This window comes from Lithobates pipiens, unplaced genomic scaffold (genome assembly GCF_037356315.1).
Source record: "Lithobates pipiens isolate NorthernLeopardFrog02 unplaced genomic scaffold, aLitPip1_a1.2 Scaffold_8, whole genome shotgun sequence".
Lineage (NCBI taxonomy): Eukaryota > Metazoa > Chordata > Amphibia > Anura > Ranidae > Lithobates > Lithobates pipiens.
Genome location: NW_027507903.1, coordinates 25,841,390 through 25,862,339, shown reverse-complemented (window position 1 = coordinate 25,862,339; position 20,950 = coordinate 25,841,390). Strand labels below are relative to the sequence as shown.

At 46.2% G+C, this 20,950-nt stretch overlaps 1 protein-coding gene across 3 annotated transcripts in view; it reads left to right on the top strand.

Moving 5' to 3' along the window:
• The window catches only part of MCTP2 (multiple C2 and transmembrane domain containing 2), a 363,628-nt gene that overhangs the window by 109,353 nt on the left and 233,325 nt on the right, over window positions 1-20,950 (top strand). The gene's annotated exons all lie outside the window — the stretch shown is intronic.

Sequence of the window (20,950 nt, the reverse complement as noted above, 5' to 3'; positions counted from 1 at the left end):
TAAGAGAGCCACGCATAGGGCTGGCTGCTCGGGAAGAGCCTGGAAGCTGAGCTGCCATGGACATTGATTGAATCCACAGTTTAAACGGTATTGCCGGACCGGCTGAAAGATTCTGGTGCAGCAAGAAAAGTTCCTACTTCTATCCTTCAAGTTGTAACCAAGTTTTCAACCAAGTCTGCGTGAGAGACTTTGAAAGGCTAAAATGACCTGTTGGCTGCTAAACCCAAAACTTAAGAATTTATCCAACATTTAAAGAGTCCAGTTGTGAGCGGCTGTTCCCTGGATTGTCTACATAGAGAGAGACTTTTATGGAAGTCAACAGTTCCGAACACCTGAGCTAAACGTTACCCTGATACCCTCTATTCCCAACTTAGAGACTGAGTTTGTTCAATCGTTTTTTGCAAGAATAAAAATCCTAACACGGAATTCAAGTGTCGGTCTCTACAGTTACTGGGCCATCAACCTTGGGAACCCCTAGACAAGGATAACGAGTGACAAGCTGGAGGAGGTAATCGGTAAGCCCAGAAAAATGCAGCCGCTCCTTCGGGGGTCAGTGCTACACTGGCTTTTGGAATTTACAAATGCAGCAATTTAGAAAGTGCCTTTGTGGAAGGTTTAGCACCGGGAAACACTTTTTGATAGCCAAGTAGTGCATCTTATATACAATTCTATAGATCATAGATACAACTCATAGATCTATAGACCAAAATGAGGGACACATGAGGAGGAAAGAGGGACAGAGGGACTTTGTTTCTGAATGAGGGACAGTCCCTCGAAATCCGGACAGTTGGGAGCTATGACGTAGCATATCCAATCTGAAATTGATGGTGGGGTAGAAAAGTTCCATTTCAGTGGGATGCATCTCTTAGCTGCGTTTACAAGATGTAGAGCCAGGGATTTGCAGTATAAGGGTTGTGGGAGGGATGTGTGGTGTAAAAGGTATTGTACAGGTGTAAAATCTTGTGTGTAGTTGGTATTTGTTATATTTTCATGTATTTCCTTCCAGAAGGGTTGTACTTTCGAGCATGTCCACCAAATGGGTAACTGGGTCCCACGTTCATTTCCACATCTCCAGCAAAGAGGTGAGGGTGATGTTGGGAGGAAATGTGCGTCATGGAATGGGTGTAAGATACCAGCTTGCCAGGAGTTTATATCCTGATTCTTGGATTGTGGTATTGACCGAGCCTTTGTGGATGTTTATGTAGCATGTGATCCCAGCAGTGGCGGTGCGTCCATAAGGGTGCATGTGCGCCGCCCGCTCTCTCCAGCCACCCCTCTAGCACCAATAGATTCATGCATTCCATGAATGGCCGCCACTATTCAGGCTCCTGGCCCCTTTTTTGGGCGTCTGGATTACAGTGGCAAGGTTTTTTTTTAAGCACCTGATTAGAACCATAGGCTCTAATAGGTGTCAAAAAAGGTGACCTGCAAGCGCCATGCTTTTCTAACACTAAACCGCCTCTCTGCCAATCGGTGCTCGGATCTGTTACCTGTGATCCGATTGGCTGAAACGACAGGCTCTGTGATTGGATGCGTTCAGGTGTTCAATCATAGCAGAGGATGGGAAGAGAGGACAGGAGAAGACATTGAGGAACTGTCCCACAGACACAGGGCAAGTACAGACGGCAGGAGGGGGGATACTGACCTTTTTTTGATATGGCAGAGAATTTCTGCATTTGATGGGAGCACAGTGAAGCTGCGTTTGAGGGGGGCGCAGTGAAGCTGCGTTTGAGGGGGGCGCAGTGAAGCTGCGTTTGAGGGGGGCGCAGTGAAGCTGCGTTTGAGGGGGGCGCAGTGAAGCTGCGTTTGACGGGGGCGCAGTGAGGCTGCGTTTTGATAGGGTTTTTTTTTCCAGAATTTTTCAGTTTGTGTGCCCCCCCCAAAAAATTTTGAGCACCACCCCCCCCCGGATCCCAGTCGTCTTTTGTAAGATTGATAATAAGATTTTGTTCCCATTTTAGACATGGTCCGCTAGTTTTCACCTCTTGGTTGGAAAATGTTAAAGCATATATGAAGGACACTATATGTGATTGTGGGGAAGGTTTAGTACAGAAGGTTTTGAATGGCGTGTGTTTTTCTATGCCAGTCTGGATGGATGTTTCGGTGTTTGAAAAATTGTCTTTAACGTGGTTGTATTATCTGCACATCTAAAAACATAATTTAAAAAAACCCGCAACGCAAAGGCATAATGAGCTAGTTTACATTGCATACTAGCCCATTATGAAATACTTAACTTAGATCGAAGCACCATATTGCAGCCCGGAACACCCAGATGGAGCTGACATCTTGCCCTCTGCGTTTCTTCTGGGTTTACGACTCGTTGATGTCACTCCCGCACATGCGTGTGGGAGTCCTCTTCCCGGCAAGGTCTGGCAGCGTCTGCCAGACCTTCAGCCGTGTATTCAGAGTGCGTGGGTCGCTGACATCAGCGGCTAAATGCAAAGGGAGTATCTCCTAAACCATACAGGTTTAGGAGATATTTATTTTACCTACAGTTAAAGTGGTTGTAAACCCTTACAACACACTTTGACCTACAGGTAGGCCTAGATTAAGGCTTACCTGTAGGTCCAAGAAATATCTCCTAAACCTACACGGTTTAGGAGATATTTACCTGAAGACAGGCACCGCTGTCTACGGTGCATGCCGCGCGTGTTGGCTCCCGTGCGCATGCGCGGGCGTGACGTCATCGCGGCTTCGCCGAATGACAGTGGCGAAGCAGCGAGACCCCACCAAGAAGATCGATGCGCCGGATTACAGGGGACAGCGGTGACTTCGCTGGCTCCTGTCTCAGGTAAGTGACACATAATGGACTACGATGCGATGCATAGTAGTCCATTATGCTTTGCCTTTGCAGGGAATGAAAGAGGAAGTAAACTCATCAGGGTTTACTTCCTCTTTAAGCCTTATTATAGTCCTTATTATAGTCCTTATTATAGGCTTACCTGTAGGTTTAAATGACAAATTGGGGTATACAACCACTTTAACTTCACATATGTCCAGAATGGGATCGAGCATTTTAGCTTGCAGAGTTTCATATGAAATCAGGGAGCCATTGTTCCTTTTTAATCTGTTTGTATTTCCATCCTTTCCAATGCAATTGGGCGGAAAGGTCCGCTGTGAAGTCAGGATTGTGTACAATAGGAGACAATGGGCCTGGGCCAACTCTTCAATGCCTTCACCTTAGTAACAAAAACACAAGGGCTTTTTTTTTTGCACTATACTGGCTTCTGAATCTTACAAATGCAGCAATTTAAAAATCGGATGGAAGATGTAGCGCTGGGAAAGCCTTTGGGAGCTATGCCTTCACTCTCAATCTTGAAGGAACCTATTGTGTGCTTGTAGGTGCCGGTGGGAAGGAGAGGAGGAAAGGGTAGGGGTCACACCGGAGAGCAGGGGGAAATGTATGGTGCACAGGGAGGGTGTTCGGTGTGGCGGGGACAATTGCTGGAACTGATATTTTGTATGGTTCTCTCTGCAGCAGCTGAAAGCCAACAGGAGGGAGAGGCGAAGAATCCAGCTTTTAGCTGCTGCAGAGAGAGTCATACAGGGGATTGGTCCCAGTAATTTCCCCCCCTGCCACACTGCTCACCCTCCCTGGCCACATCCGCTTTACAAAGTTGCCCGGGCCCCCGTACAGGAGGACTGGTGGTACCCCCTTATCAACGGCCCTGCTTGTATGGCCTAGGATCACCTCTATATGGGTAGGCAGGTGCAGTCTATTTTCTCCACTGCAGGTGTCACTCTTCCACAGTGGCACCGTTGTTGGAGAGGAAGTCGAGCATAACAGGGTTCCTCCTATGGTTTCCTGGGTCACAGGGGAAGCTATCCTATTGGATGCTGCCGCCCCATGTAACTCGAGCAGCCATCTTGGGTCAGGCAGAGCCTGTTTAAGGCCCTGGCTCCCAAGTTTGACATGCATTTTGTGAGTTGGCAGAGTTGGGGACAGTTCTAGTAGTAGGCAAAGCAGAGATAGCTTAGGGTCAAGTCTCTTCTGGACAATTTCCCAATTGGGCACTAGACAGCCAGGCCGCGTTCTGCCCCTCTTTACAGATGCTGTCAGTCCAGCTGGAACACGCTCTGCTCATGTTGCTGGAAACTGAGAGTGCACCCGGCTGGGCAGTGTTTTCACCGAGACTGCTGTGAACTGTTGCTTAGATGCAAGTTTTATATTGCTGCCGCACCCCTTCTACACGTGTCAGGAATGTGCACAAAAATGCAGCTTATCCAATATACAGAGTAATGTGCTGCCTTTTACCAGATGTGTGGCAGTACCATTAATCCTTAATGGCACCCCTACGCATCTACATGCAAATCCATGCGGTCTGGTGCCGCACATTTTTGGGAAAAGAGTTAAGGACTTCTTTTGGCATTTCTTAAGCATGTGGCAGCCCATTAAAATGAATTGGCTGCCCTACACATGTCATACACGAATGCTTGGAAACATGCACACGCTTGGTTGCACCTGTAGTGATAGATCAAGCCTAAGCCCTTGTACACACGGTCGGACATTCTGACAACCAAATCCGGTGGATTTTGTCCGAAACTGTTGTATACACACGGTCGGACAAAGTTGTCGGAAAAAATCCGATTGTACATAACGTGATGACGTTATTTCGTTATGACGGGACTACGTTCAGACTAGTAGCCAATAGCTTTGGTCTAGGAATTTGATCTGAGCATGCATGGCACTTTGTCCATCGGAGTAGGCTACACATGATCGGAGTATGTCCGATGGGAGCATTTTGTCTGAAAATTTTACGGACAAGTTGGAAAACTTGGTCCGTCGGATACTCCGACGGAAACAGTCCGATGGAGACCACACACAGTCGGATTATCCGACAAAACGGTCCGATAGGACACATTCCGTCGGAATCTCCGACCGTGTGTACAAGGGCTAACGCTTTAGGAAATTTTAAGAAAGCTTTAAAGACCAAAAAACAGGTCTCTTTAAAATTCTTCTCTCCAGGTCCACAGAATCGACTTCTCCTTTAAATCCCTCCTCTGCTGTCACTTCCAGCAATGTCTTCTCTTGAGAGAAGCAATGTCTTCTCAAGAAGACATTGAGACATCTCTCAATGTCTTCTTTCAAAGACATTGCTGGTAGTGACAGCAGATGAGGAATTCAAAGGAGAAGTCGATTCTGTGGACCTGGGGAGAAGAGTTTTAAAGAGACTTATGCTTGCATGCGATTCTCTCCTTACCATAAGGTAAGGGGCCACTGCCCACTAAAAGAGCGGTCACAGCGGGAGACAACACTGGGAAGCTGTCGCCTTACTTGAATTTGCACAAGTTTGCACAGAAAAGCACTTGCACTTAAAGGAGACTGTCTCTTCACATCGCTTATGAATTGAACATTTATTATTTACATTTTGAGTTAGAAATATTTAAAATAAGTATGGACGTTTAACTCACGGAGTATGGAGTGATTTGGCTGACGCACGTTTCAGCTGCCTCTGTAGTGCGTTTACTATTTTTCTTTGCACCTTATTAATACACTACTTTGAGGTTATAATTTTGATGTGCAGATCCTCAGATATTTATTACTATTATTCGCTTTCGATTTATATATGTTTTTATTTTCTTTGATCACCTCCGTAGAGTGTTTACTTATCTGCACTTTTCTAAGCAAGCACTTAGCACTTTCTGATTAATTTACTTATCCTTGCTTTGCATTCAACTCAGGGAGTTTGGAGGGAGCGTTTACTTTTTTTCTTTGCACTTTATTAATACACTATTCTGAGGTTATAATTTTCATGTGCAGATCCTCAGATATTTATTATTATTATTCACTTTCGATTTTATACATTCTTTTTTTTTTTTTTTTCCACAAAATTTTTTTATTGAGGTAAAGAAGTCATACAGAGAAATACAAACAATGGAGTAAGTATAGCATCAGAATATACATGGCACAATAAGGCATGAATGCGTAGATAAATAGTTAATAGATCAACAGCTTACTCCAGAATTTAACCAATTGCCAACCGTGGAAAGAGTCACATTAAAGATCTTAGTTACTGATATAGTTGAATCTAGAACCAACCTTAAGGGTGCATTAACTAGAAAGGAGGGAACACTAAGATATTCTGAGCTATCGAATGGGAAAACAGATCAATCAGAAATACATATTATGGGGGAAAGGAAGGGTGGAAAAGATTAAATTTAGAGGATAGGGGTGACACTGAGAAGGGTATAATCTAGTATATGAGAATTATTTAACCCAATTGTGAGGAGTAAGCGTCAGTAAGTTTGAAACGGCGCCAGTCCTGCCATATTTCTGAAAATTTTGTGACTGTGTCATTGGATATGCTAATTAATTCTTCAATGGTTTCGGTGTTATTTAATCTACGGAACCATTCCGCTATGGTTGGTACTGTAGAGGATCGCCAATGACATGGGATGCATTGTTGCGCCGTGTTAATCATAATCATATTGAGTGATTTAAAGTAGCGTGTCCTGGGGATTTTGGTGTAGTGAAGTAGGTAGGAAGCAGGGGAAAAATTATTGGTTTGGGATGTTACAGCAATTATGGTGTCATGGACAGATCTCCAGTAATTCTGAAGGGCGGGACATGACCACCAAATGTGAAGCATGGTCCCTTCCGCCTTGCCACAGCGCCAGCATAAGTTGGAATTATTGTCTGAGAATTTGTGAAGCAGGGAAGGGGTTCTATACCATTTGGAGAGAATTTTGTATCCTCCTTCCTGAACCGCTACATTAAGGGATCCTTTGAGAATATAAGTACAAATGGTTTCCCACTCTGAGTCAGAAAGTTTGATAGCTAGATCTTGCTCCCATGAGGAGTAAGGCTTGCTGGAGAACGCTGAATCTCCCATGAAGAGATATGTGTACAGGATGGAGATGAGATGTCTTTGTGGTTCGTGTTGTGTACAAAGACTTTCTAGGGTGTTCAAATCTCTTGTCCAATAGTCTATATTATGTCGTCTAGTCAAGAAGTGATGTAATTGTCGATACGTCCAGTCAGAGATGTGGATAGGGGAAGCCGTGGTATTCAAATCAGCCAATGATCTGAAATTCTTTCTCCTGTCGAAGAATTGCCTAGCAGTAAGATCTGTGTGGGGCCAGGAGTTGGCCAGATAAATGGGACTCTTGCCTGGTGGAAAATCGGGATTGTTTCTCAGTGGGGTAAGAGGACTCAGCCATGGGTGCGGATATATTGTTTTCAATGCCTTGTGAATAACAGACAGTGTGGGCCCAATCAGCGGATGTTTCTTGTGCTGTATCGGTATATGGCGTGGATTTATCCAGGGCAGTGATCGAAGATTTTGTGTAGAGACAAAGTGTTCTAGTGGTACCCAATCTTTTACATTTTGGTGAACATTCCAGTCCACAATCCTGGCAAGATGTGTGGCCCAATAGTATCGACGTAGGTCAGGAAGGGCAATTCCACCTTTGATTTTTGGAAGGGTAAGGCGTGTAAAACTTATTCTTGGCCTTTTATTTTGCCATATAAAAGCGGAACATATTTGACGGAAAGAATGGAAAAAGGACGAGGGAATATTGATCGGTATCGTTTGTAATAAGTAAAGGAAGCGTGGAAGAATAGTCATTTTAAGGAGTGCAGCTCTACCGAACCAGGACACTTGTAGAGCTCTCCAGTTCTTAAGGTCTGATTTGGTTTTTTGCAAAGTTGGGAGAAAGTTTTCCTTAAAGAGGTTGGAGAGGGACGTCGGTATTTTAATTCCCAAATAAGTGATTGAGTGATCAGCCCAATTAAAGGGGAAATTTGCTTTACATTGCGTTACCATCTCTGCGGGGAGAGTTACATTCAGGGCAATGGATTTGGAGTAATTTATTTTAAGATTGGAGATGGATTGGAACATCTCCAAGTCGGAAAGAAGATTGGGGATGGAGATATGCGGGTTGGTTAAGAAAAGAAGAATGTCATCCGCAAAAGCTGCTAATTTATAAATGCGGGTATTGATTGAAACGCCATTAATATCTGGATTCAATTTTAGTTTATTGAGAAGAGGTTCGAGAGTGAGGACAAAAAGTAAAGGTGAGAGGGGACAACCCTGTCTCGTACCATTGTGTAGCCGGAAGGCGTTTGACAGGTGGCCATTGACCCGCACTCTGGCGGTCGGTTGGGAGTACAGAGCCCGAATATATGAGATAAATAAGTCCGGCAATCCTATTGCTTTGAGGGTCGAGTCCATGTAATCCCAGGCCACCCTGTCAAACGCCTTCTCGGCGTCCAGGGAAAGAAAGAATCCTTGTTTTTTGGTTGAGGTCAACCAATGGTGGATGTTAAGCGCTTTAATAGTGTTATCCCTACCTTCCCGTCCTGGGATAAATCCCACTTGATCTAAAGAGATCAAAGACGGGAGAAGCGGCAACAAGCGATTCGCTAGAATTTTAGCATAAATCTTGACATCCACATTAATGAGTGAAATGGGGCGGTAATTCGTGACCAGGGAAGGATCTTTGTCCTCTTTCGGTATTACTGTAATGTGTGCTTCAAGCATATGAGGGGGGGCATGGGAAGTAGAGGCGAAGGATTTATATGCTAGGAGAAAGCGGGGTCTAAGTATGTCTGTAAATGTTTTGTAATATGTCAAAGGAAGACCGTCTGGGCCAGGTGCCTTCCCTACTTTCATCTCTTTGATTGCTTTATCGAATTCTTCTTCGGATAAGGGAGTATTCAGCTTTTGGGCATTTTCCTGAGAAATACGCTTAGGGCCAAATTTGGAGAGAAATTCGTTAATCTTATGCTGTCTCACCTCCAAACTACTGGTCTTAGTGGGCCTAGAGGGAATGTTATAAAGCGTTTGGTAATATTCTTCGAATTTTTGGGCTATATCTTCATTTGAATTGTAAGCTTTACCCTGGTTATCAGTAATATGATGTACAGTTGAGTTGAGTTTCTTACTTTGCACTGCTCTAGCCAGAAGAGAGCCAACTTTATTACCCTTTTCATAAAAGAGTTTATTTCTTAGGACATATTGTCTCCTGATCTTCAGGTTAAGTTCTTCTAATAATTGTTCCCTGATTTGTGTCAGGGATTGATAGGTCTGTATTGCAAGTGTTTGTTTGTGCGTGGCTTCCAACACGCGAATTTGGGACATAAGTGTTGCTATTTTGGCCTGGCGTTCTCTTTTAAGAAGAGAGGATAATTTGATAAATTCCCCTCGGATTACAGCTTTATGAGCTTCCCATTGGAATAGTGTGGAGGTGTCAGGGATTTCATTAAGTCTGAAATAGTCTGTAAGACAAGTTTTTATGTTTGCCACGTTGATTGGGTCTTTGAGCAAGGCAGAATTAAGTCTCCACGTTTTAGATTTGGTTATAGTTTCGGGAAATTCCAGAAGAATGGATATTGGATGATGGTCAGAAAATGTCATAGGTTCTATTGTGGCCTTAGTCAAGAGGGGTAGGTCAGGTTGTGAGATAAAAAAATAATCAATTCGGGAGTATTTTTGATGAGTAGGGGAGAAATATGTATAATCTTTTCCCTGTGGATTCAGCGTTCTCCAGGAATCATGTAGCAGGATGTTTTGGAGTTGCAATTTTATTTGTTTCAAAGCTTTGTATGGCAAGGCTGAGGAACCAGAGGAGGAATCTAAGATAGGATTCAGGGGGACGTTGAAATCCCCCCCGAGAATGAGGATGCCCGATGAGAAGGAAGACAAAAGATCACAGATAGAACGAAAAAAAGTAACTTGTTTTGTGTTGGGAGAGTATATATTAGCAATTGTGATTGGTTTGGAGTGAATGGTCCCTTTAAGAAATAAGTATCTCCCTTCAGTGTCGCTTAGTGAATCTATTAGTTGAAAGGGTGTATTTTTAGAGATAAGGGTCGACACACCTTTTGTTTTGGAGTGGCTATTCGTCGAATGAAAAACCGTGGGAAAATTTTTATCCGACAGCTTAGGAGTTTTGTCTGTCAGAAAATGTGTTTCCTGTGCAAATATTATATTCGCTTTCAAAGTATGGCATTCTCGCAGGAACTGGGATCTCTTTTCCGGTAAGTTAAGACCTTTGACATTAATGGAGACCAGTCTCAGCGAGAGCGCCTTGGAATGTGTCTTGTGTGAAGGGGAGACCATTCTATCTTCAGATGTGCGAGAGACGCGATAGAACACCCTAGAAATATAATGACAGGGGTCGACAAAAAGACTAGCCAAAGGAGTTTATACTACGTTGTGAAAGAAAAACACTAGGAGAAAAAGGGGACAAAGGAATCCGGGGGGTAAAGGGTCAAAAAGAGGGGGGGGGAGTGCTAGTCTCGAAGGATCTTACACCCGTAGATTATATAGAAGCGTAGTCGAGACTAGTGAAGAAATCAATTTCTCTGAGGTTTGTAGCGAGAACCAGCTCGCTGTGTCCGATGCAACAAATATAATGCAAAGGACTAAACCTAAACAGGTGTGAGATATTCCAAGAACTAATGGAAGTAAAAGTGGTATGGCTGAGCAGAATATCTCTGTGTGAAACGTCGTCTGGGTTATTGAGGAGAGTAAATACAAGATTAAGAAATGCTGACAGCTGAACGGAGGGAAGGGTATGAATGCTTAAAATGGAGGTGTGAAAAATGTAAGCTGCCTAACAACAGTCTAGAATCTTGTCAAAACATTTAGAGGAAACACCCGAAAAAGAAAAAAAAAGGAGTGTATATCGGTTAATGGATCTATTCAATATAAAAGACACTTCGTCTGCAGACACGAGTATGAGAGGCAAAACAGGATTGAGGATAAAGGGTGCAGGCCTGAGGCCTAGTAAAGTTTAACTGGAAACTCTAATTGACACAATCATGCATAAAACATTGTCAAGGCGAAGAGGTATTGAGAGATAGAAATAAAAACCCATGAAATGGAGTAAAACATGGAAGAAGGGTTACACAACATCAGAACTAAACCGATAATAAACTTCAATTTCAAATTAAAGTATTGTTGTCAGACTAAACAGGTATCTTGTGGCAATAAAGCAAAACTAGCTCTTTCCCAAATTGAACTAGAATAGTCTCGAGGACAAGTCAAGGATCTATCATTAGCAATACCCCTATGGAGATTGTAATAACAGAGTTGTAGGGGAAATGATAAACCGGGCAAAAAAAAAAAAAAAAAAAAAAAATAAAAAACAAAAAAAAAGGCGTCTGAATTGTGATTGGTGTAATAAGGTATTAATAATACCCGGGATGAGAGCCATCAGACACAGTACAGAGCTTAAATTGCATGTTTGTGACCCCCCCCATTAAGAATAAGGGGAGAGCGTGAAAATGACCACATCCTAATGGGAAATAGAGGAGGTGTCGTAACACAAGACTCTTAAAATGGTAGATGCTAACCATGATGTCAGTAATCTAAAATAGGACACAGATGGATTCATTTGTGCTTATTAAGTCACCCCTTACCCCGGGTATCCAGTAAGCATCTGGGTGCTCCTCAAAAAATTAAATAGATCTCTTTGTTTCCTGGCAGTAGAGGACCCAATGTAAAGAGGGGCTTCTGAGCACAACATAAATCATAAAAACAGTAATCATAGTTTCCCTCAGTTTCGGTAACAGTTAAAAACTGGGGGGAGGGGTAATCCACAGGGACCACAGCGCATATTAGTGAAGGGGATGGAAAGAAAACAAATGGTCCCCCACGAAATTGAGCAGCTCACTGAATACCCAAGACAGGTCTGGGGTAACATACATCGCCTGATTGGTAAGTTATGTGTATTCTCTAGCTAAGGAAAATGCCCGTGAGACGTTGCATTGGGTCCATGTGAATTACACCTATGAAAGGAATATCATGCTTTAAGAAAGAAAAATTTTCATCCCAACATAAAGGCTTATAATGAGTACATTAATAAAAATCCCAGAATAGACTACAGAATAACAATCTCTGAACAGCTTGAGATTCACACAAAAAAAAAAAAAAAAAAAAGAGAAAAAAGGGGAAAAAAGGGGAGCAAGTTTGCTAGTAATAAGTCCCCGAGACTTAATGTGGCCCGAAAAAACAAAAACAAAAAAAAACCCTCGAGTCAATAAAAAGAAAAAAGAAATACGATGGGAAAGAGGTGTCAGTATATCAACAGAAGAATCCCATTTAGCAACTCCAAGAAAGGGTTAATACCCCTGCATTTCTGATCAACGATCTCGACGAGCTCTTCTCGTGGTCGGCGCTTTCATCGGACTGAAGTTGTGAGTAGGATCGGTGCGGAAGCCGTGAGGTTGATCAGGTGAAGGCGAACGTTGTCTGCGGTTGCGATGTTCTTGAACTTCCATCGGTTCGTATTCTTGCTGGTGACGTCTCCCGGATTGTGGACGAAATTCCGCGTACCAATCCGGTACATCCGTGAAGGGAATCTCTAGGGTGGCACAGAAGCGTCGGAGGTCTTCCGGAACTCTCAACAAAGCCGAACGGCCTTGCGCAGAAGCAGATAATGCGAACGGATACTTCCATCTGTACTGTATGCCCTTGGCGCGCAAAACCTCCAGAAGCGGGCGGAGTTCCTTGCGACGTTGAAGCGTTATGGAGGATAGGTCTTGAAACAAACGAACTTCTGTATCGTTGTACATCAGCGGGTGTTTCACCCGCGCTTGTCTGAGAATATCTTCCTTGAGCTGATAGTCTATCACACAACAGACCACATCCCTGGGGGGGTCCGTCTCCTTGCCTCGTGGACGTAGGGCGCGATGAATGCGCTCCAATCCTATAGGGGTGAGGGGGTCCCGATCCAGGATAGCGTTGAACAGGCCCGTTACCTCAGGTCTCAAGCGATCGGCTTCGACCGATTCAGGGAGTCCGCGGAGACGAAGATTATGTCGTCTACCGCGGTTATCAAGGTCCTCCATGTGGCGATTCAGATCTCTAAGTTGCAGGGTATGAGTATCTATAACCTGGCAGGACCGACGAAGTACCGTGGAATGTTGTGCCGTTCTGTGTTCAACATCTTGTACTCTGTTCGCAATCGTTTGAATATCTATGCGGAGCTCCGAAATAGCCGCCGTTAATGTTTGCTTAATATCATCCGCGACCGATCGAAGATCGGTAAGACTGGGGTGGTGTTGCGGTTCGAGTACAATCTCACCAGTAGCTGAGGGAGACCGTGAGGATTGTGAGGTGATTTGAGGTAATTGCGGGCCTCGTGTGGACGCCATATTGCTGGCCTGAGAGCGGACCATCTCAGGGATGTTTTGACTCGTTTCGTGAGACAAATCTCGAGGAGACCGGGATCGGGACGTAGAGGATCTACGGGAGGATGTTCCCATGTCGGTTCGTAGACCGTGGATTCGAGTTTACCTCCGGTATCTGCTGTTTTCCCTCCGTTACAGCAGGAGCTCACAAGTTAGGCTGCCATTCTCCTCAGCGTCCAGGCCACGCCCCCGCCTTTATACATTCTTATTTTTGTTTTGATCACCTCTGTAGTGTGTTTACTTATCTGCACTTTTTTTTTTAAGCAAGCACTTAGCACCATATGATTAATTTATTTATCTTTGATTTGCAACTATATTGAATGAATTTGCACTTTATATGGTGTTTTTAGCACATTGATGTCAATTTATCTGCTTTTGATATATGGCCACTAATTGATTAACTTTTATAATTGTTATATTGATTTACTATTTTCTGAGGGAATCTTTTTTCACATAGATAGGCAGAGGAGAGACAAAGATAGATTCCCTAGACCAGTGATGGTGAATCTTGGCACCCCAGATGTTTTGGAACTACATTTCCCATGATGCTCTGGCACTCTGCAGTGTAGTTGTGCATCATGGGAAGTGTAGTTCCAAAACATCTGGGGTGCCAAGGTTCGCCATCACTGGTCTAGACTTATATTTAATGTGAGAGCAGTGCGACACCAATATACTTCCTACTTTTATGCTAAGTGGATACGGTGTGATCCGTTTCGGTGGGCGCAGCAGCACTTTTATCTAGTTTACTACTAGTGGTAGCGCAGGAATCATTCCTACCATTTACCATCTCATAATGATAAAATCATCATAATGAACTCTTGTTATTTTAACGAAAGTTTACGAATCCAACGAAAATTCTTATATCGTATGAATCAGAATTGAATTTCATACACAAATTACAAATTTTTTTTTTTTTTTTTCGTACGAAACTAAACAGATTTTTTGACGGCGCCCGTGTCTACTTCCTAGCTATTTACTAATGCTAACAATATAAGGATTGAATATATTTGTTGATTGAGAGTGTTTCGTTCCACAGTAACAGCCCTGCATTGTACGCAATGACGCCAAGGGAGTTTCAGGGAGCGGAGAGGAGTGCAGTGCTGGTGATGACTAGTGTGGACAGTCAGGGATCCTCTGCTTTACCAGCAATTGTAAACTACCCTGCAGCTCGATGAATAGAACACTGAAGCCGCTTAATCTTCTGAACAAATCGGCTGATCCCGTTCAGTCTGCAAAGTCTTTTGAATGAAGTCATTTGCTATTTACACTCGGCTCAGTCTCCAGATAATGACTGCACAGCGGCTGCAAATAGGACGATGTTCTGCAGCAGAATGAAATGTTCCTAATTGTGTCACCGATACGGGAAACCATATATGCTCGCTCAGCGCTGCCACCATTCACGTGAAATCTTCATTGTATATAAGGTATCCTCTTATTGGACGGGGTGGATAACACCACCCTGCCTCTCTGTCTTGTCCAATCAGAGAACGCCTTGCATCCATTTAAAAAATGCAAGGTGTTTTTTTTTTTTTTTTTTTTTTTTCTTCTTTGTGAATGGTGGCCGTGCTGAAAGAGAGCCACCACCAGTGGGCACTATGTAGATGGGAAGCCCCTTGCCACAGGACCTGAAAGATTGTGGTGATAATTGTAGTAGAGATGACTACTACAGCATAGCTCCCAACTTTCCCTGATTTTGAGGGAATGTCCCTGATTTGGAGCAGTGTCCCTCTGTCCCTCATTCCTCCTCATTTGTCCCTCATTTTGGTCTGATCTATATAGATGTATATAAAATGCACTTTTTATCTATCAAAAAATGTTTCCCAGCACTATACCTTTCATCTGATTTCTAAATTGCTGCATTTGTAAATTCCAAAAGCCAATATAAAGGAATGGTGGTAAAAAAAAAGCACTTGTGGGTTTAACCAATCTTGTTTTTTTTTTTTTTTGTACAATTCTACTTTAAGGGGGTGTGGTAGGGGGTGTGTCCTATGCCTGCATACTTTTGCTGATAGCTGTCCCTCGTTCTCATCTCAAAAAGTTAGGAGGTATGCCTACAGTGATTGTTTTCTTCCACATCAGTCCATCAGGTATAAAATATGCATACTTACACCGTGCCAAGCTGGACCAATGTAATTATGCAATACAGATCATAGCTGGAGTCCAGAATCAGGCTTGTTTCACACTACAGTGCAACTTGGTTGCATTTTGGGTTTGGTTTGCATGTTCTGTGGGGCCTAAACCATGAAGGATTTCCAACAAAGCATAGCTTGTCCCAGAACCCTGCACTCGGTACCTGGCTCATGCCAGAACCCCTCACTCGGTACCTGGCTCATGCCAGAACCCCGCACTCGGTACCTGGCTCGTGCCAGAACCCCTCACTCGGTACCTGGCTCGTGCCAGAACCCCGCACTCGGTACCTGGCTCGTGCCAGAACCCGGCACTCGGTACCTGGCTCGTGCCAGAACCCCGCACTCGGTACCTGGCTCGTGCCAGAACCCGGCACTCGGTACCTGGCTCGTGCCAGAACCCCGCACTCGGTACCTGGCTCGTGCCAGAACCCCGCACTCGGTACCTGGCTCGTGCCAGAACCCCGCACTCGGTACCTGGCTCGTGCCAGAACCCCGCACTCGGTACCTGGCTCGTGCCAGAACCCCGCACTCGGTACCTGGCTCGTGCCAGAACCCCGCACTCGGTACCTGGCTCGTGCCAGAACCCCGCACTCGGTACCTGGCTCGTGCCAGAACCCCGCACTCGGTACCTGGCTCGTGCCAGAACCCCGCACTCGGTACCTGGCTCGTGCCAGAACCCCGCACTCGGTACCTGGCTCGTGCCAGAACCCCGCACTCGGTACCTGGCTCGTGCCAGAACCCCGCACTCGGTACCTGGCTCGTGCCAGAACCCCGCACTCGGTACCTGGCTCGTGCCAGAACCCCGCACTCGGTACCTGGCTCGTGCCAGAACCCCGCACTCGGTACCTGGCTCGTGCCAGAACCCCGCACTCGGTACCTGGCTCGTGCCAGAACCCCGCACTCGGTACCTGGCTCGTGCCAGAACCCCGCACTCGGTACCTGGCTCGTGCCAGAACCCCGCACTCGGTACCTGGCTCGTGCCAGAACCCCGCACTCGGTACCTGGCTCGTGCCAGAACCCCGCACTCGGTACCTGGCTCGTGCCAGAACCCCGCACTCGGTACCTGGCTCGTGCCAGAACCCCGCACTCGGTACCTGGCTCGTGCCAGAACCCCGCACTCGGTACCTGGCTCGTGCCAGAACCCCGCACTCGGTACCTGGCTCGTGCCAGAACCCCGCACTCGGTACCTGGCTCGTGCCAGAACCCCGCACTCGGTACCTGGCTCGTGCCAGAACCCCGCACTCGGTACCTGGCTCGTGCCAGAACCCCGCACTCGGTACCTGGCTCGTGCCAGAACCCCGCACTCGGTACCTGGCTCGTGCCAGAACCCCGCACTCGGTACCTGGCTCGTGCCAGAACCCCGCACTCGGTACCTGGCTCGTGCCAGAACCCCGCACTCGGTACCTGGCTCGTGCCAGAACCCCGCACTCGGTACCTGGCTCGTGCCAGAACCCCGCACTCGGTACCTGGCTCGTGCCAGAACCCCCCACTCGGTACCTGGCTCGTGCCAGAACCCCGCACTCGGTACCTGGCTCGTGCCAGAACCCCGCACTCGGTACCTGGCTCGTGCCAGAACCCCGCACTCGGTACCTGGCTCGTGCCAGAACCCCGCACTCGGTACCTGGCTCGTGCCAGAACCCCGCACTCGGTACCTGGCTCGTGCCAGAACCCCGCACTCGGTACCTGGCTCGTGCCAGAACCCCGCACTCGGTACCTGGCTCGTGCCAGAACCCCGCACTCGGTACCTGGCTCGTGCCAGAACCCCGCACTCGGTACCTGGCTCGTGCCAGAACCCCGCACTCGGTACCTGGCTCGTGCCAGAACCCCGCACTCGGTACCTGGCTCGTGCCAGAACCCCGCACTCGGTACCTGGCTCGTGCCAGAACCCCGCACTCGGTACCTGGCTCGTGCCAGAACCCCGCACTCGGTACCTGGCTCGTGCCAGAACCCCGCACTCGGTACCTGGCTCGTGCCAGAACCCCGCACTCGGTACCTGGCTCGTGCCAGAACCCCGCACTCGGTACCTGGCTCGTGCCAGAACCCCGCACTCGGTACCTGGCTCGTGCCAGAACCCCGCACTCGGTACCTGGCTCGTGCCAGAACCCCGCACTCGGTACCTGGCTCGTGCCAGAACCCCGCACTCGGTACCTGGCTCGTGCCAGAACCCCGCACTCGGTACCTGGCTCGTGCCAGAACCCCGCACTCGGTACCTGGCTCGTGCCAGAACCCCGCACTCGGTACCTGGCTCGTGCCAGAACCCCGCACTCGGTACCTGGCTCGTGCCAGAACCCCGCACTCTGTACGTAATGCACTGCATGCTTTTATCCTTTTTTGGATTTTTTTTAATGAATGTGCTGGGGTTTGTATGTATCCATGAGACTCTTACTTGTGGAACAATAATAAAAGCATATTTTATAGGTACAAGGAACCCCAAGTTTTGTTTAATGATGCCCATTAAGCTCCTCCCACTGTCAGAAGTTTGACCACGCCTACATTTGCCACACCGCGCTATGCAAGGTTACTTCTTTCCTCAAGTGTCCCTAATTCTGAAGCTCAAAATTTGGGAGGTATGCCAAAGTAGCAAACTATACTTTTTCGAAACGGCGTGTTGCGGTGCTGCATTGTCTTGGACGGTTACCATTAAAAAAAAAAAAAAAAAAAGTGAATTCCATTGTCATGTGATCCTGTGTGACTCAGATCACATCTGAAATTTCACTAGTATGAACCAGGCCTAAAAGTAATATTAACCACATCCCAACCGCGCTTTAGCTGAATGACGGCTACAGCATGGGTGGCTAGTTCTGGGAGGCCGTCATGTGACGACCTGCCATTATCGTGCCCGCTAATCACAGATTGAGGTAAAGAGGTGATCAGCTGTGCCCAATCACAGCTGATCACAGATGTAAATAGAAGCGGTTATCAGCACTCCTTTCCTTATGCTGACAGCATGAGGAGAGGAGAAGAGGCCAATATCATTGCCCTGATTATCAGTGCTGCTAATAAGTGTCCAGCAGTGTCACCCATCAGTGCCGCCTATCAATGCTGATGTAAGGGGGCTATGATGGATACCCCAATGTAAGGGGGCTCTGATGGGGGTTTTAATGGGTGCCCTGATTAAAATTAAACTTCTATGTGGGACTCTGATGTAAAGGGGGGGGGGGCTCTGATGGGAAATCTGATGTAAGGAAACCTCTGCTCGATACCCCGATGTAATAGATGCTCTAAAAGGGGGCTTTGATTGATACCCTGATGTAGGGGGTCTCTGATGGGGACCCTGATGTAGGGGGTCTCTGATGGGGACCCCGATGTAGGGCGTCTCTGATGGGGACCCTGACGAATGGGGGGCTCTGATGGGGATCCTGACCTATGGGGGGGGGCTCTGATGGGTACCCTGATAAGGTAGAATTTCTAAGGGTAACTCTGATGTAAGGTGGGCTTTTGCATTGTTTTACAGAAGCTATTTTTTCTGAATCTGAATTGTTATTCATCGATTTCTAAAACTGAATTTTTTTTTGGCCCGAGAATAATTGTAAAATACATAAAGTGTCCCTCATGCCTTAAAGCACTGTGCCACCCAGGAAGCTCTTGCAGTACCATGCAGATATGAGTATTGGCTGCCTGGCACACTAAGGTATAGAGACTCTAGAAGACCAGGCCAATGAAGGCTGTAAGTAATATCCAAGCTTTGGCTATGTGGGTGCGCCTGACCTAAGCACCTGTATAATGGGACGGGGAGGGGAGTGTGTGCTCATGGTGTTGCATGGCTTATATGAAACTTGTTCTACCAAGTGTTAATGTAGACACATCGTTACCCAGCCCAGAAGATCAATCTGTTGCCTTAAAAGTGGGTGGAAGCAAATATGTAAACCATTGTGCTCTATAAGCATATGTAGCTTTTTAGCCTTGGGCGGTTGATGTGATAAACTGTAGACGGGATCACGTGTGCGCATTTATTGTCTGAGACGTGCCAAGTATTTATCATGGGTGATGCACCTTGGTGTAGACATTCTGATGCTCAGCATGACTCTGTTGTCTCTCCAGCTATTGCTGAATGAGTTAAACTGAGGCTGGCATTGGCAGCCGCTTTGCCATGTCCTGACTGCCGGATTCACAGCGAGGATCAGCTTACCGGTTTTCCTGGCTCTGTGCAGATCCCCGCAGGTTAGGTGTCGGGGAACCAGCCCAGCTGTTGTGTCTTGAAGAATCACTTCACTCTCTCAATTAACATTGACTATTTTTAACCCCTATACTGCTAGCATTCATAAATTTATAAAAAGTATATCATATTTACTTGTCTTTTAAACTTTTTTTTTTTTTTTTTACATTTCTTTAGTTACTTCCTGGTTTCTGGCCTAGGGAAATGCCACCCATGCTAGAAGCCTTCAGGAGGGGAGGAGGGGTTCTCTCAGCTAGGCATACCCTCCTTTCTGCACACCTAGGGCAAATGGACACCAGGAAGTAAATGCTTCATGAATCATCTGCCCTTACTCAAAATGGCCGCAGCTAGAAATGCTAGCGGAGTGTTTTTCAAAGTGATTTCTCAACAAAATAAAGCACGGAGACATGGATGGGTGAATTTGCTTTGAATATTAAAAACAAATTAAATGGCGTTTTTAGTTTGTGGTTCTCAGATGTACTGTAGTAACACTTTAAGGACCTACTGCTACATCTGCAGGACAGATTTTTCTGGTGAAAAACAGACTTGCTTTTCAGATTACCAGGTAAAAAATAAAAGAAATCTAAGAATTGGTAAACTGCCTTATGATGTTTGCTTTTTGGTTCATTACTGCTTTAACTAGTTCTACTTGATCTCTCTAGGCGTTGTTATACAAGTTTAGCAACTTCATCCCCTTCTGTGATCATTTACATTGTACTTGATCTTTTGGAATGTGTGTTTTTTTATTTTTATCCTGTAAATAGACAATACTTTTCAATGTAGTTCTTCGGTGACATTTCCTTGTGCCTTCTGTGGAGGTAAAACATCCACAAATTGTAAAGAATGCAGCCAGGCTTATAATATGCACAGAAGAGAATCTGTTGCACATAGCAATATGCTAGATCAGTGGCCTTCAGTCTGCGTCCCTTTGCTTGCCTTTATCCGGCACTTGGGGCACAATGCCTTCCGTTGACGCCAAGGATGGGGCACAATGCCTTCTGTTGACGCCGAGGTTGGGGCACAGTGCTTTCCCTTGACGCCGAGGGTGGGGCACTGTGCCTTTCCATTGACGCCAGGGGTGGGGCACGGTGCCTTCCGTTGATGCCGGGGGTGGGGCACGGTGCCTTCCGTTGACGCCGGGGGTGGGGCACAGTTTACTCTTGTTGGCCCTTGTCTGCTCCACCCCCCACCTACAGTCTGAAGGACAGTAAACTAGTCTTTTGTTTAGAAAGTTTGGAGACCCCTGATCTAGATTGCCATTTGCTGGAAGCTGAAACCTAAAAAAAAAGTATGGTGGAATATTCAATTCACTTGCCAGCTCTTACAACTGTTACAAATGGGGTTAGGGTTTGAGTGACACAGGGTTCACCATAAACTCTGGCTGATGTCCAGCGCACTGAGAGCCTTAGCCAGCTGCAAGTCAGAAACCTGGGTGGATCCTGACATTGTTGGGATCCCTCCAGAGTCTGGAGCGGCTCTGTGGCATCAGCTGACGGGGGACTTTAACCTGCTGTCAGCTGAATC